Below are 13,030 nucleotides of genomic sequence, written 5' to 3'. Positions count from 1 at the left end.
AGGGCATGAGCACTTCCCAGACTATAGCTCTTCTCTGGGCATGTGTGTACAATATAATACGTGGGTTTGGTTTTAGCGTAACCGTCACTTGAGGCAGTTTTCCTGCAGGGTGATGATAATAGTCCTAGCTAAAACTGTAGCTAAAATACCCAAACTGATGTTCTGCTGTCGTGAAGCGAGGAGCTGTAAATGATGGGTATCTGGAAGCCTCTGCCCAGGCTGGGCAGTGTGGTAGCTAATTTTCTGCGCGGAAAACTGATGGCAAGCTGGGGAGGGGAGAGCAGGAGTCAAAGTCCAGCAGCAGCACCAAGCCCTGAGTCTCGCTCTGCTGCAAGGGCTCTGCTGAAAAGTCCRTGACCTAAATCCAGCCAGGCTGATGGCAGCGAAAGCTGCAGTCCGCTTAGCGAGCAGAGCGGTGGTGCAAGAAAAGGTTTCCATTCCTAGCTTGACTTCAAAGTATTTGCTGGAAGGCTGGCTTAGCTGGTGCCACAGCGCGTTTCAGTTTGGCACCAGGCAGCAAACAACACAGGTTTTGATGGGTCGAAGCCCAGCCCATGGTTAACAGCCTCTCATGTCCTGAAACCATGGCAGGTGTTGCCCACCATCCCCTCCTCCTCCCCATCCTGGGCTGGGGCCCCACACTGCATAGAGGTTGCTGGCAATAACTTGTTGCAAATTGGGCATTTATTTAGATGTAAATGTGGTAAGCAGGAAGCTTCCATCCATCCTATCACCAGTGCTGAGATATTTTAACAATGTCAGGGAGCAGAAAAGATACTGCAGCCCTCCCCAAGCCATCTCCAGGTCTCACCTRGTTGCCAAAGAGGCTTTTTTTTTGTACTAGGAGCAGGCTTGGGCATGGCTGAACTCTGCCCCTGGGATACCTTGACCTGTTGTTTCTCTCCTCCTTTAACGTGTCTGTTCCCAGTGCTTGTCCTCTTGGTGTGTCACTTGCCCCAGGTGGCTGTGGGGGAACAGTTATGATGGCAGAAGATTTTGATGCTGAAGGGACAGGTCCTCAGGACCGTGCATGCCTATGAGATATAAACGAATGTCAACATGGAGATGGGCCAGGTGACCACTGAAGATGCTTCTTAGCACTGTTTTTTGCCCTTACAATGCAGCTGGCTCAGCCCTGGTTTCCGTTTTGGTTGGAGAGGGTGCACATGCGGGTATGTTTTGGGGAAAGGATTTGGGACAGTCCCAGATATGCTATAACCTCCTGCTGCTGAAACCCAGCATCTCAAGGCTGAAGCGGGAGCGAGTGGTGGTGTCCTGCCCCATTCGGCATCTGGCCCAGGGTCTCCAGACCCTGCGGCAGTACCACAGGTCGCAGGCTGGAGGTGGCTGGGTCAAGACCATTGGTTTTTCCTCTTGCTTGGTCCTGGGAAAAGCGTAAAGACCTGTTAATCAAAGCTTCTCACTCCCCACCGCAGCGTGAGAATGGGGAAGGGAGAACCTGCTCCTCTCCTCTCCTGGCCGCGATGGGAAAGAGAACCGGCATTTGCTTTCCACTGCCTCGTAACCAGAACGAGGAGGAGAAAAGAGGATCTGGGAAAGGAGAAGCTCGGGGAATGGAGGTCCCCAGCAAAAACCACGCTAGGGTCCACCGAAACCTRCAATCAGTTCAAGAGATCARCAGTGCGTATTGCTTTTAATGTGTRTTCGGTCATAGAGGAACAGTACAGGAAGGCAAYCCAGAGAAAAATCTGTCCCACCTGTGGTCATTGCAAGGGGTGTTGCTGAATGCTATTTATATCATTTAATGATTATTATTTTTACTTTTCCCAGTTCTTCCCTGATAAAGAAGGCCACTCAAGCCACTGCTCAGGAAAGAAAACTGCATTAAGATTTTTATTTTTTTTTTACGAGAAATTCCTGTTTCCACCTCCTCCTCTCCCTTCCCCGATCATCTTGCCGTCCTCATTTTGGCAGATGTGGAGACTTCCTGCCCACCTGGAAGCTCGCATCAGGAGCTGAGTGCGGCTGCGCTTGCCTCTGCCCCGCTGAGAAGATGAGGAAGGCAGGAGCAGCAGGAAGGCGGGCGTGAGGCTGGATTAAGACTTGCCAAATCTCTCTTTGGGGAAAAGAAAAAAGAAAGAAAGGGGCGTCCTCCTAAAAGCTGCTTGGAGAGAAAAGCCCCAGCAAGGCTGCGGTGCGCGGCGGGGCTACGCGGGACGGAGGCGGGCGGGCGGGCGCCGGAGCCAGCAGAGGGAGTTCGGACCTCGCTCCGGCCCGGCCGGGGGGCGAGCGCCGCCGAGGAAATAACGGCCCTCGCGCCGGGGCCGCCGAGGCGACCGCTTCTGCCGGCCGCGCTGCCCGTAACCGGGGCTCGGCCGTTACCTTCTGGCGGACATGTCTTTTTCCCTCGCAGAGGGGAGCGTTGTCCGTGTTTTTTTTTTTTTTTTTTGGCTGAAAACCCCAGCTGACGTCCCTGTTGCGCACGAGGAGCCGCCGAAGGGCGAGAAGCTGCTTCTGAATTAAGCAAGCAAGCTAGGGAGGCGGAACGGGGCGCAAAACGCGATACTCGGAGAGACACGAAGTTCAAACAAGTCGCCTTCGGTCGTCCTTCACCTCCCTGGACGGAGGAGGGAGGACCAGAGGGGCTCGGGGGCCTCCCAGCAGCGGCCTCCCTCGGCCCCCGGCTCGGACGCTGCGCGGGGCGGCTCTGCGCGCGCCTCCCCCCGCTCCGGGGCTCGCGGTCGGGCCGCTCGGAGGAGCTGCGGGTTCGCTTCGCGCCGGCGGCCGCTCCTCGCAGCCCGCCTCCCACGAGGACCCGCCGCGGAAAGGCCTCGAGCCGCCCCGGCGCCGTCTCACAGCGCGCTTCGGCTTTCGGCAGGAGCGGAGCTGACGACTTGAAGGCTAATTCAGCTCGGTTCGGGGGTCCCCGACGGGGCTCGTCTACGAGCGGCGTCTCCCAGCCCCTAGCTGGGCGCAGCTGCGTGGTGCAGGGCGCCCCGGCCGTCTGCCGACTCGCCCGGCGGCCGAGACCCTCGTTCGCAGGTTGTGGAAGTCCAAGTGAGTCCGTGTCACCCTCTAATCTGAGAGTGTGTGGTTTATTTGTTTCAGCTAGAGCACTTTTTTTGTTTTATTATTGCTATTATTTATTTTTTTCCAGAAAAGCGAATGCACAAAGAAGCTTCCAGCAGGGGCTAAGTGGTTTCCAGCGGTGGAGAATCCGCAGCGACGCCGGGTAAGTTGTTCCAATGGTTAATCACGCCGATGAAGTCAACGGAGTTACTGCGAACTCGGTTTGTACCGGCGTGACTGAAGGCAGCGTTTGGCCTAGTTACCGGGAAAGGGTTGCGCTTTGAAGTCACTGTATTTCTTTATTTAAATAAAATTATTCTCCTGTGAAAGGTATGGAAATGCAAGAGTCTTCGTCTGTAGCATACTACAGCTACTGCTTGAGCTCCAGTTCAATACTGGAATATTATTAACAAATACAACCTGCACGCACACGTAGGGCAGTGAATTGGCCTTAAATTCTGCAGAAGTCCATGGCGTTGTTAGGACTGTAGCACTGTCGGCTGTGATAACATTTTTATCTGTTAGCTTCCAAGCTGCTTCRACTAACACCAGCTACTTCTGAAATGAGTCAGCTAACTTTCCTTTTAACCGTCTGCTCTGCTCGCTGAAGGTGTTTTGAGTCTTGTGTTATGACAAGCTGGTCGACACTCATCCCTTTAAAGCTTAAGTAGCAATTTTATTGACACAGTCGGCATTTTAAAGAATGGGGTCGGAGTTTTTGAGCACCTGGGCAAGAAACTGTTATCGCTTCAGGGCGAGGACCTGAGTGAAAACAATTGTTCTGATTTATTAAAAAATCTTACTGTGGAAATTAGTTACCTTATCCAGCTTTTTGCTCCCGCAGGAACAAATCATATAGGCTATCTGAATTATCCAGAAACTGTCAAGGCAGATTTGTGCTTAAACTGGATGATACAGAAGTACCTTGCAAGCCACTGCAACAAATCATTACTAATCAAAACGAATCTGAATGCTCAAAAGTCTTAAATCTCTCCCCAAACTGCGTTAGTGAATTAGAAATTGCATTAAAATTTCCCTGCAGTTCTCAGTTCTAGTCAGACTTCTGCCTCTTCTCCCCCTGCTTGCTTGTTGCATTTGCAGCTATTACCTGGAGCCAATGTCCTGATAAATGGCTTTTCCTTCCCAGGTGAAATGTCCACAAGTGAATAGGGAACATTTGTCCCTGGAGAAAGAACAGAATATTGCTGAGACTGAAAGACATGGTAGYTTGTATCAGCCTAAGAAGATATGAACCCCTGTATACTAATCACACCCCTACTCAGGTTAAAAAAGAAAGAAAAAGCCTCTCAGGCTAGCGAAGTTATCTCTTAACATTTGAATTGTCTGTGGTATACTTCTTAACTTCCTGTGCCTAACTGCTGGTATTATTATTGCTCTACATTGCCAAAGAGTTTTTCTTTCCCACCCCAGWTATGAATAAAGTGATGCAGTGTATATTTATCTTTTTTTGGATCCTCTGAGGCTTAATAAGTCTGGGTGGTGATGGGTGGTGACATGTTTCAATAACCTTCTGCAAAAATGCTCGCAAAGGATTATTCTTTCTAGTCCATGATGATTTACTTATTCCTCCAGCTAAATGTTTACTTCAAGTTGATTATAAGGTGCATAAAACCATAGCAATGGAAGGTATCATTTCCAGAGGCCATTTGGTCGGGAAGTTAAGCTCTTTGCTGGGAGAAAATATGGACTGAAAACCCAAAGATGCTTCCCCGGGCAGGACAGAGACTGCTCTCAGGGGGCTGCAGAGAGGAGCAATGCCCCTGGTATGTTTGTGACTGTTAGTGTCTGAGGAAGGCACCATAAAACATGATCTTTAATCCACTTGGAAAGGGGATTAAAAAAAAATCCACTTTAATCCTCTGGAAAGGCAGACAGTTGGTGGGACGATCATGGATCTGAGCCCTTCCAAGACAGAACCAGATGATGATCCTACTCTACCGTGAAGTGTGGTGGCTGATGAACCATAGCTCTCAAGCCACCCCTACAGATTTTCTGGAAGATGTTACTGTCTCTATGTCACTCCAGCTGGAAGGCGAAAGGCATTAGYGGAGACGTTGATGCACGAACTTGCAAGAGCCACGATGTAATTCAGTGATGAGCACAAGTTCATTGCATGCTGGGATCCTTCCCCAGACGCACCTGCTTCGCGTACTCCTTTCTAGTTTAAAGGGGAGATTATCTCAGCCCACAAATGCACCTGCAGCTAGATAGCGTTGTGTAGTGACCTTCCACACGGGAAAGGCAATGATGAGGATGCTGGAGGCAGGGAAATCTGCACTGTGGCATGATCTTTGGGGCAGCTTTTCTGCCTGATACTCTGCTGTGGTAGCTCCTCCAGCCTGAAAAAGGCCACTGCTGGGAAGAGCTTTGGGATTCTCCAGTATACCCAAATGGMACAGACTTCCCTTCCAAGCCAGGTGAAGGGATACAGATTCAGTGCAACACATCTGAAGGGGGCTGCTGCAAAGYAGTGCTTCTTGACGCAACTGCTGCTTCTTGACAGGAATGAAGTAGGTGCAGTTTAATGAAGAACAGCTTCTGCTTCGTGCCTGGGGAGGCTTTGTCTGCCGGGGGCGGTCAGTGCTGCCGGGAGGTTGGTCTGGCTCCTCTGCGCAGCTGCTGGCCGCAGGTGCTCAGAGATCACCTCYTTAGCTCCGGTCAAAAGTCACAGAAAGCTCTTGTTGTAGTGGTGCCAGTGGTGGTTACGGAGATGATGAGCTGGACTGATAATTGTGTCTTTTTTAGAACAGCAGATAAGCAAATGTTTGAGGAGGAAGACAGTAGTTGAGAGGAGAAGAAGAACCTATATTTCTCACTGTATCGGGATACTAGGGCTCGACTAAAACCCGATGCTTGCTGGRGCTGTTTCAAGCCAGAGCCTTTTAAAATCCTAAAAGGGGCTGAGTGGGTCTTGGAGGGTCATCGTCTTTCTCTGTTTGTAAAAATKGAAGGCCTGTTCCTCCTGTTGGTCTGCTCTGATTTAATAAGCACCTAAAAGGAACCAGAAGCACCTTTACAAGTAAGTAATGGTTTTCTGAGGCTATGGTTCATCCCTACAAACATGTGCATGGATCTGTGAGTGCCAGAGTTTCAGCTTGTGTAGCATCCCAAAATACTTTCTGCTCCATTTTTCCTAGAGTTTGTAAGAACTCCCTGTTCTTCACCCTCTGCTGTTATTTAGAGGGGTGCTCGTCAGAGGGCATGTGAGGCTGGCCTTAATCCTGGGTGACCTGGACAGCTGTTTTAGAYGTATGTGTTTGCTCTTATCGTCACGAGCCCTTGTCCCATGGAATAACTTCAGTTGCAGAGATCTAGTGTCTGAGCCTTGCACRGCTCCTCCGTTTCTGGAGACAGTTTTATGGTTTGTATGTTTGAAACTGTCCTGCCTTTCTGTYTGGTTGACGTATACTTGCAGCTGGAACGACCCCTAACTCTGAGCCGACCACGAGGTACTACGTTCAGCAAAACTGGGTTTTCTTTCCGAAACGCTTCCTGCGGTGTACGGTGCAGCACTGCTTTGTGAATCAGGGTTTCACTTTTGAGGATTAAGTGTCCTGCTTATACTCAAGATCATGTTCCAGTCATTGAACAAAGGTGTCTTCTGCAAAATTTGCTTCCACTCCTCTGTAATCTTTCACTCCTTAGTTGTGCAGAACGTACATACTCCCTTTCTTAGGGGGTACTAGAAGTACTTGTCTGAAGAGTCTTGCAAAAAGGTTTTGCTGCTTTTAGATAAAATAGCTCTTTTGGAGAGTCAGGCACTGCTAATGGGTGTGTTTCTTTCCCTACAGCCTTTCACACCGTTCCTGTATATTCCCGCTCTTTGCTTCCTCAGGCGTCTCCTCCTCGGTTTGTCTCCATTTTCTGTGAAGCATATTGCTTTAAAGCAGTTCTTCCTGTCTTCACAAAAAGACAAGAAATCCTCTTGCAGCCATGGGTGCATTCCTGGGATGTTTGGGCTTCACTGGAATCTCTGGTCACCGCTGTGTGAGCTTCTCCCCGGCYGGCCTTCCTCCCACGCCGCCGCTCTTTGCCCTACCTCCACTGCTGATACAAAATACGAGTTCTCTGCTGATAGATAAGGTGAGCCTGGTGGCAGAGATTGTAACTAAGGTGGATCTCTATTATAACAACAGGTTAACAGGTGAAGGGAGCAATCTGAGAGGGAGAAATATGTCTTACGCTGTTGAGATGATAGCACCAACTGACCGTATCTGCAGTTCTTCCGAACAAGAATATTCTGGCCTCCTAAAGGCCATCAGTAATTTGGAGATCAGGCTTTAAAGATCTTGTCAATCTTCTCTCCTTTTCCAGTGACACTGGTTGTTTTCCAGGTAGACACTTTTATTTTTAAGTTGCTAATAAGTCTACAGTACTGACATGGCAATTTGAAGTAAATTCAGTAGCAGAGGTTGAACAATATTCACAGATTACTAATTTATATGGCTTTTACCAAAACAAAGTACACAAGTACTTTTAAATAATAGTGTCTTTTATTAGCACCATCAGTACTATTATTGCACTGTACTATCAAACATTATAATTTAAGATTTAACTATTAATTTATTTAACAGGAAAGATGATGGTTTATACTTTGAGATGAAGATCTTCCTGATTAAGTAGTAATGTTATATATTATAGCTGTTGTCTTTGATTTCTTGTCTGGAATCACTTAAATCACCTTTGTATACAGAAAATGCTCTCTCAGTTCTCACTGCCATTGGGTACCTGTAAATCACCTCAAAGTTTAGCAACATGTAAAATGTATCCCTCCAAAACTGGAGTGATGAAGCTAGCTAGTGCATTGTCTTCAAACACAGGAAGGTTCTCAAAAATATCTATTTGACTTTGATTGGATCAAGCATTTGTCATGTCCTGAAAAAAAATCCACAGATTTTTTAGATTGACAGCAGTGAAGGGAAATTGCATTTATTTKCTGCTGTTGGAGGGAGGACTTGCTTGGTCAATGTGCTTTCAGCTGTGTAACTGTAAAGTCTGAGACAGAGACAAAAGTTACCAACTCACCTGCTCCTCAACATGTTCCAGTGTCCAACTGCACGCAAGCCTGGAGGGCTGGGATTACCCTCGGAGCACTGGCACTGGCTGTAGAAGTAGCTGCACGTATTTCTAACAGCCTGCATGAAGGGTAGGCTTTGCACCCAGCAATTAGAGGTTTAACGGTAACTGGTGTTCAAGGCTGAAGTGGTTCCTCTATGTTGTCTTCAAGTTGAGACAGAGGCACTGTCAGGGCATGACTTGGCTTTCCAGGCTTTCAGGCCAGGATTTGGATGAAGTGAACTGTTCTCTGCTTGTTTTTCTTCCTCAGCTACAGAACTTAAGCAGATATGCACGGACCCGAATGTTAAGGCTTAGCAGCCTGAGTCACGGCAGGTGAGTCTTACTCACACTTGTACCTGCTGAACCAAGCGGTGCTGGGGCTCTGAAGCACCGGCCACCCCGGAAGCCTTGGCCAGCACAGGAACAACTTGAAAGCTGCTCTTCCACCTTATGACTGGGAAGATTGCAGGTACTTTCCCCTTTGCCTGGAGGTATTGTTAGAAGGCAGCAAAGGCCCATTTTGTTGCTACAACAAGTTAATTAACTCAATTTTTCCCCAGTGAAGCTGAGGAGAGGTTCTGTGCAAGCCATACGYGCTATATTGAAAAATAAAGCTTTTTCTCCCATGCTCTTGCAGTACATGCAGTGCTATCACTAAAAAAACCCAGCTACCTTCTCAAAAGCAAAATCCTATTTCTGAATTGTTTCCAGTAGCCTGGGTTGCGCTTTTGGTTTCTGACCAAACTTGCTGTATTAGCAGAAATTCCTATTGTGAATTGCCCATTTCCCTCACCAAGTCCTTGTGAAACATCCATGAGAGAGTAATGTGGTGCTGCTACCGTGCTGAGCGCAGCAGCTGCCAGCCTGCTCTCCTCATCTGCAGCCAAGCTATGCTCAGCATGAGCATTCAAGAGCTTTCCTGGGTCATTTACACAATTTTCAAAAAAATTTCACTTAGTGCGTTTCTTCTCAATCACTTCAAACAAGATATAACACCAAGGTTTTTCAAAAGAATTTTTCAAATAGCTTTTTTTGCAGCAGGGTTGCCCAGGACATGAAGTGTGACATTAATGATGCACAGAGCCTCTGCAAATCAGAAAACTGTTACTCTGTGGTGCAATCTGTAGAGGAAAAAGTTCGCTCGCCACTTTTTGTAGTTGAATCTGCACCAGCAGAGCCAAGATCTCACAGCCTCCATTTCTGCAAAGTACTCTTGAAATATTTGTCATAGACGGCTTTTTCCCCAAATCTATGGGGACATTAGAGTCTGTGCTACACAGCATGTTGTCACATTTGAGAAAAATCCCTTCTGGATGCTTATCACTTTGCTGCTTGGCATTTACCCTTGCACTTGCTGTAGCCATTTTCTTGACCTATGTTTCCCTCAAGGGCATTTACCCACTTCCTTGCTCAGTTGCAAATCTTGGTGGTGGCTCACAGGCTCTGCTGCACTTACTGTAGATAGGTCAGCTAGACAGTAACCCTACTGAGGAAGAGATCTGCTGATTTTATCTGATTTTGGCACATGAATTTAAGATATCAACAAATGAATCCACGGATGTACGTGTGTTTATAGACCCATTTGCAAGACTTCAAGGAAGTAATTCAAATCAATGGTTTCTCTTACCACCATAAAAAAATCCTGGCTTTGATCATGGAATAATAGCTACCCAAGCTGTAAAAATGGTGTTTGGAACTAAGAGTTGTGTAATTGGTGTACCGATGCTCCACAGTTGATGTTTTCCAAACCTGTTCTTTAACCAGATTAGCTCAGCAGTTACTGTTTTCATAGAACCAGCAACTACTGACTCTTCTTTCTCACCTAGAGCTAGATCAAGCAGAAAACCAAAGAGTGGATGAAGGTGATTTGGGAAACTGCTCTGAAGGAGTTTTCCTCTGGGCTGATTCAGTCCACAGAGCGCTGCCTCAGGCCTACAGAAATRATAATCGAAGGGAAAGACTATACTGCAAAACTGCAGTAGGACAAAGACATATTCCTGGAGATCTGTCAGAGAAGTGAAGAAAAATGAAAGCTCTTTCAGTGTATTGGAAATATGTGGCCATTACTGTCTGGAAACTCCAACCCTTGTTAACTAGCCAGCTGCTAAGAAACTCAGTTTAGTCACGGGGTGTTTTACAAACTCCTCTCTTGATAGCAAATTTTGATAGCTTTTTAGAAACATGCCAACATCTTTTGTAGGCTTTTTTGTCCTTGTCTTCTCTTGTTGTCCTCTCCTTTTATTTTAGCAGGAAGGYACGTTCTTGAACCACCTTCCCACTCCTTACAGAGATGTCTGAGCACTGTCATCTTCGCTCTTCCTCTCTTTCCTCGAGCTGACAGGTACTCAGTACTGGTTAAAACTGGTGCTCTRGAGAGGCTTGTAGGAAGATAGATGCCAACATCTTAAAAAAAGAAGTGTAGAGGGCAGTTACAGTTCATCGCTCAGTCTCCAGGGTGACAAACTTTGGTATTTTTTCAAATGTCCTCTCCTAGAGTTGGGCTGATGTCCTTGGAGCTTCCCTCCCCTCAGCCTTGGGGGGCTCTGGAGATGGTAAATCCCTTCCTAGCTTATGTACTSTTTGGTAGGCTGAGGCATGAAATGATGGGGTCAGACAAGCACCTATACTTGCACTTCTGATTTAGTTGTAATGTTAAAAGAAAAGGCCCTACATTCACATGAAAAAGTAACTGAAAAAGAACCTGTTTCGGAACTTAGGCTAGGACAAATTCAAAGAGATGTGGACTCTCTATTTTTCTGAATAGTCCTGACATCATGAGCGGCTGGAAGGGCATAGATGCTTATTCAGGCACTGTGGAGAAGGCAGCTCTGCCTGGCCATGTTACAGCACTAACAGAGCACTCCTGGTATCTAGAATTGAATTTCTTATTTTTCATGCTAGAAGGTTGCTGCGCTATTTTGCAGTGGGTTTCTTGCACAGAGCTGATGATGCTTTTTGAGTCTTGYGATATGAGTGTTTGTTGCTTGTGTTCAAAGTGCTTGTGCTTCAGCAATGCCATGGAGATTTTAAAAAGAGTGAGCTTAGATGGATAGGTAAAAGAAAGAAAAAAGCTTTAAGAGAAGATTTTATTTAAAAAAAWTGTATTGAGATATCAGCTGAAGGGAAAATGTATTTGGCAAATACGAAAAAACAATAAACACTTGTGCTTTTCTGCACTGCATTTCCTGCAACATAAAAATGGAGTTTTGCAACAGAACCATACAAGACTCAGTTTCTAACAAGCCCACTTCAGCCGTGGAGTTCTTTTAAATTCATTTATCTTCTTTGTCCATCCTATTCTGTCTCCTGAGTCCTTCTCCAAGTTTTTATCTGAACTTTCAGTAGCCTCCTAACTTAGGAATGAACTATCAGTCACTCCAAAGTGCTCCTGGGCAAAGCACTAGCAAGAAATGATGACGAAGCCTCCGCGTTCATTCAGGTGGGCCAGGCGGAGAGCGGCTGGCTGCTGCTATTGATACCCTTGTCAAGTGTTGCCGGTCCCTGACATCTCTGGGCTCATCGGCCSCCTCGGGGACAGGGTTCAACACACGTCGTGCCCAGCTGCTTGGGATGAAGCAGCACCGGACAAGGGCTTCTTTGCAGGCTGCCTCCAGATTTTGTGTTTTTTCCAGCACCGCATGCCTTAGCTGTAAACACCGCAAGGAAACACAGCCCAAGAGTGCTTATTCTGGACCAGTGGGTGCAACAGGGCAATGCGAACTGTAGGCCAGGATTAAACAGAAAGGAAATCCCAGAGCAGCAGAGGCCACGTGGTTAAGCAAACCGACRCATGGCACAAAGTGAGGTGGAGGAGCAGATTCGCTGCGCAGGCTCGACCACTCGAACTTCTCTACAGTGCGAACTACACTGGGGTGCAGTTATTCAGTGCCTTTTTGATGTTCTCATGGGCTGTTTTACAAAACTCCTCTTTGGGGTGCTTTGATGTATTGATATCCTCTGTTCTCTTTCTTCATACTCTGCAGTTACTGCTCTCTCCTTGTTTCCTGCCCATTATTCTCCTTTCTAGTTTCTTTCCATTTCCTTTTTTGCCATTTTTCCCTTGTTGTGAACTCTTTTGATGGTTTCCTTTTTTCCCCCCACTCTCACATTCCTTTTTTTATTTATTTATTTCCCCCCCCCTCACTTTTTTTCCCTCCTTGCCCATCATTGCATTTCCTGCTCTCCAGAAGCTCTGGCCCATCAGGAGGGTGAGGTGTTCCCATGAATCTCTGCCTTGATGAACGAAGTTCCCTGGACCAAAGGAGAGACACTGGCAACTCCTGGTCTCACTGTCTGAGCCTCCACTTTATTAATACATACACACACACACACACACACATATATATATATATATATATTCTTTTTTGCAAGCTGCTTCTGCAGCCATCAAGGTTAGTAGCCACAACTGGAGCAACGAGTGAAAGTGGGTAGCTTTCAAGGAGCCACTGCTGATTTCTCTGCAGAGGCAGCAAYGTTTCTATAACGTGTGGGTGGATGRGGCTGAAAGACCCTGCCATCTACTCCTTCACACCCCATGCTTTTCTTGGCCTTGAGCCCCTCCTAAATCCTACTGGTGATCCCCATCTCCTTCTCTGATAAGAAGAAAAGCAGCCAGTGCACCTCCTGCTCTTGCTGTCACGTGGCAAAGGTGCATCTGATCCTAGCGAGGGTTCACTGCTCAGGGCTCAGCAGGCRTAAAGGCAAAATTGAAACTATCGGTTGCGGCTCTTATCTGTTCTCATGCCAGTACGTGATGCTCCTTTGACTTTAGGAAGAACCTGCCGCTGAGACCTTGCTGGTTTCGGTTTCATCGGTGTATCCTCCTTGCGGTGCAGAGCTTGCTATTAGCAAGAAGGTTTTGCATTTTCAATGCAAGCTCACTAAGCACTTCAACTTTTAATTTATAGTGTCACAGCAGTCG

General features: G+C 47.1%; 1 long non-coding RNA gene across 1 annotated transcript; it reads left to right on the top strand.

Annotated features, from left to right (window-relative positions):
- The first annotated feature begins 2,818 nt into the window (after nt 1-2,818).
- Nucleotides 2,819-7,140, top strand: LOC146584291 (uncharacterized). Its single transcript, XR_014898229.1, has 3 exons — nt 2,819-3,018; nt 3,119-3,193; nt 6,843-7,140. It is a non-coding gene; the product is annotated as an uncharacterized LOC146584291 (long non-coding RNA).
- The last annotated feature ends 5,890 nt before the right edge of the window (nt 7,141-13,030 follow it).

The sequence above is a fragment of the Rhea americana genome, unplaced genomic scaffold (genome assembly GCF_003343005.1).
Source record: "Rhea americana isolate MKP2758 unplaced genomic scaffold, rheAme1 scaffold_95, whole genome shotgun sequence".
Taxonomy (NCBI): Eukaryota; Metazoa; Chordata; class Aves; order Rheiformes; family Rheidae; genus Rhea; species Rhea americana.
Note: the sequence above shows the minus strand (reverse complement) of the source record. Positions and strands in the feature narration are given on the sequence as shown.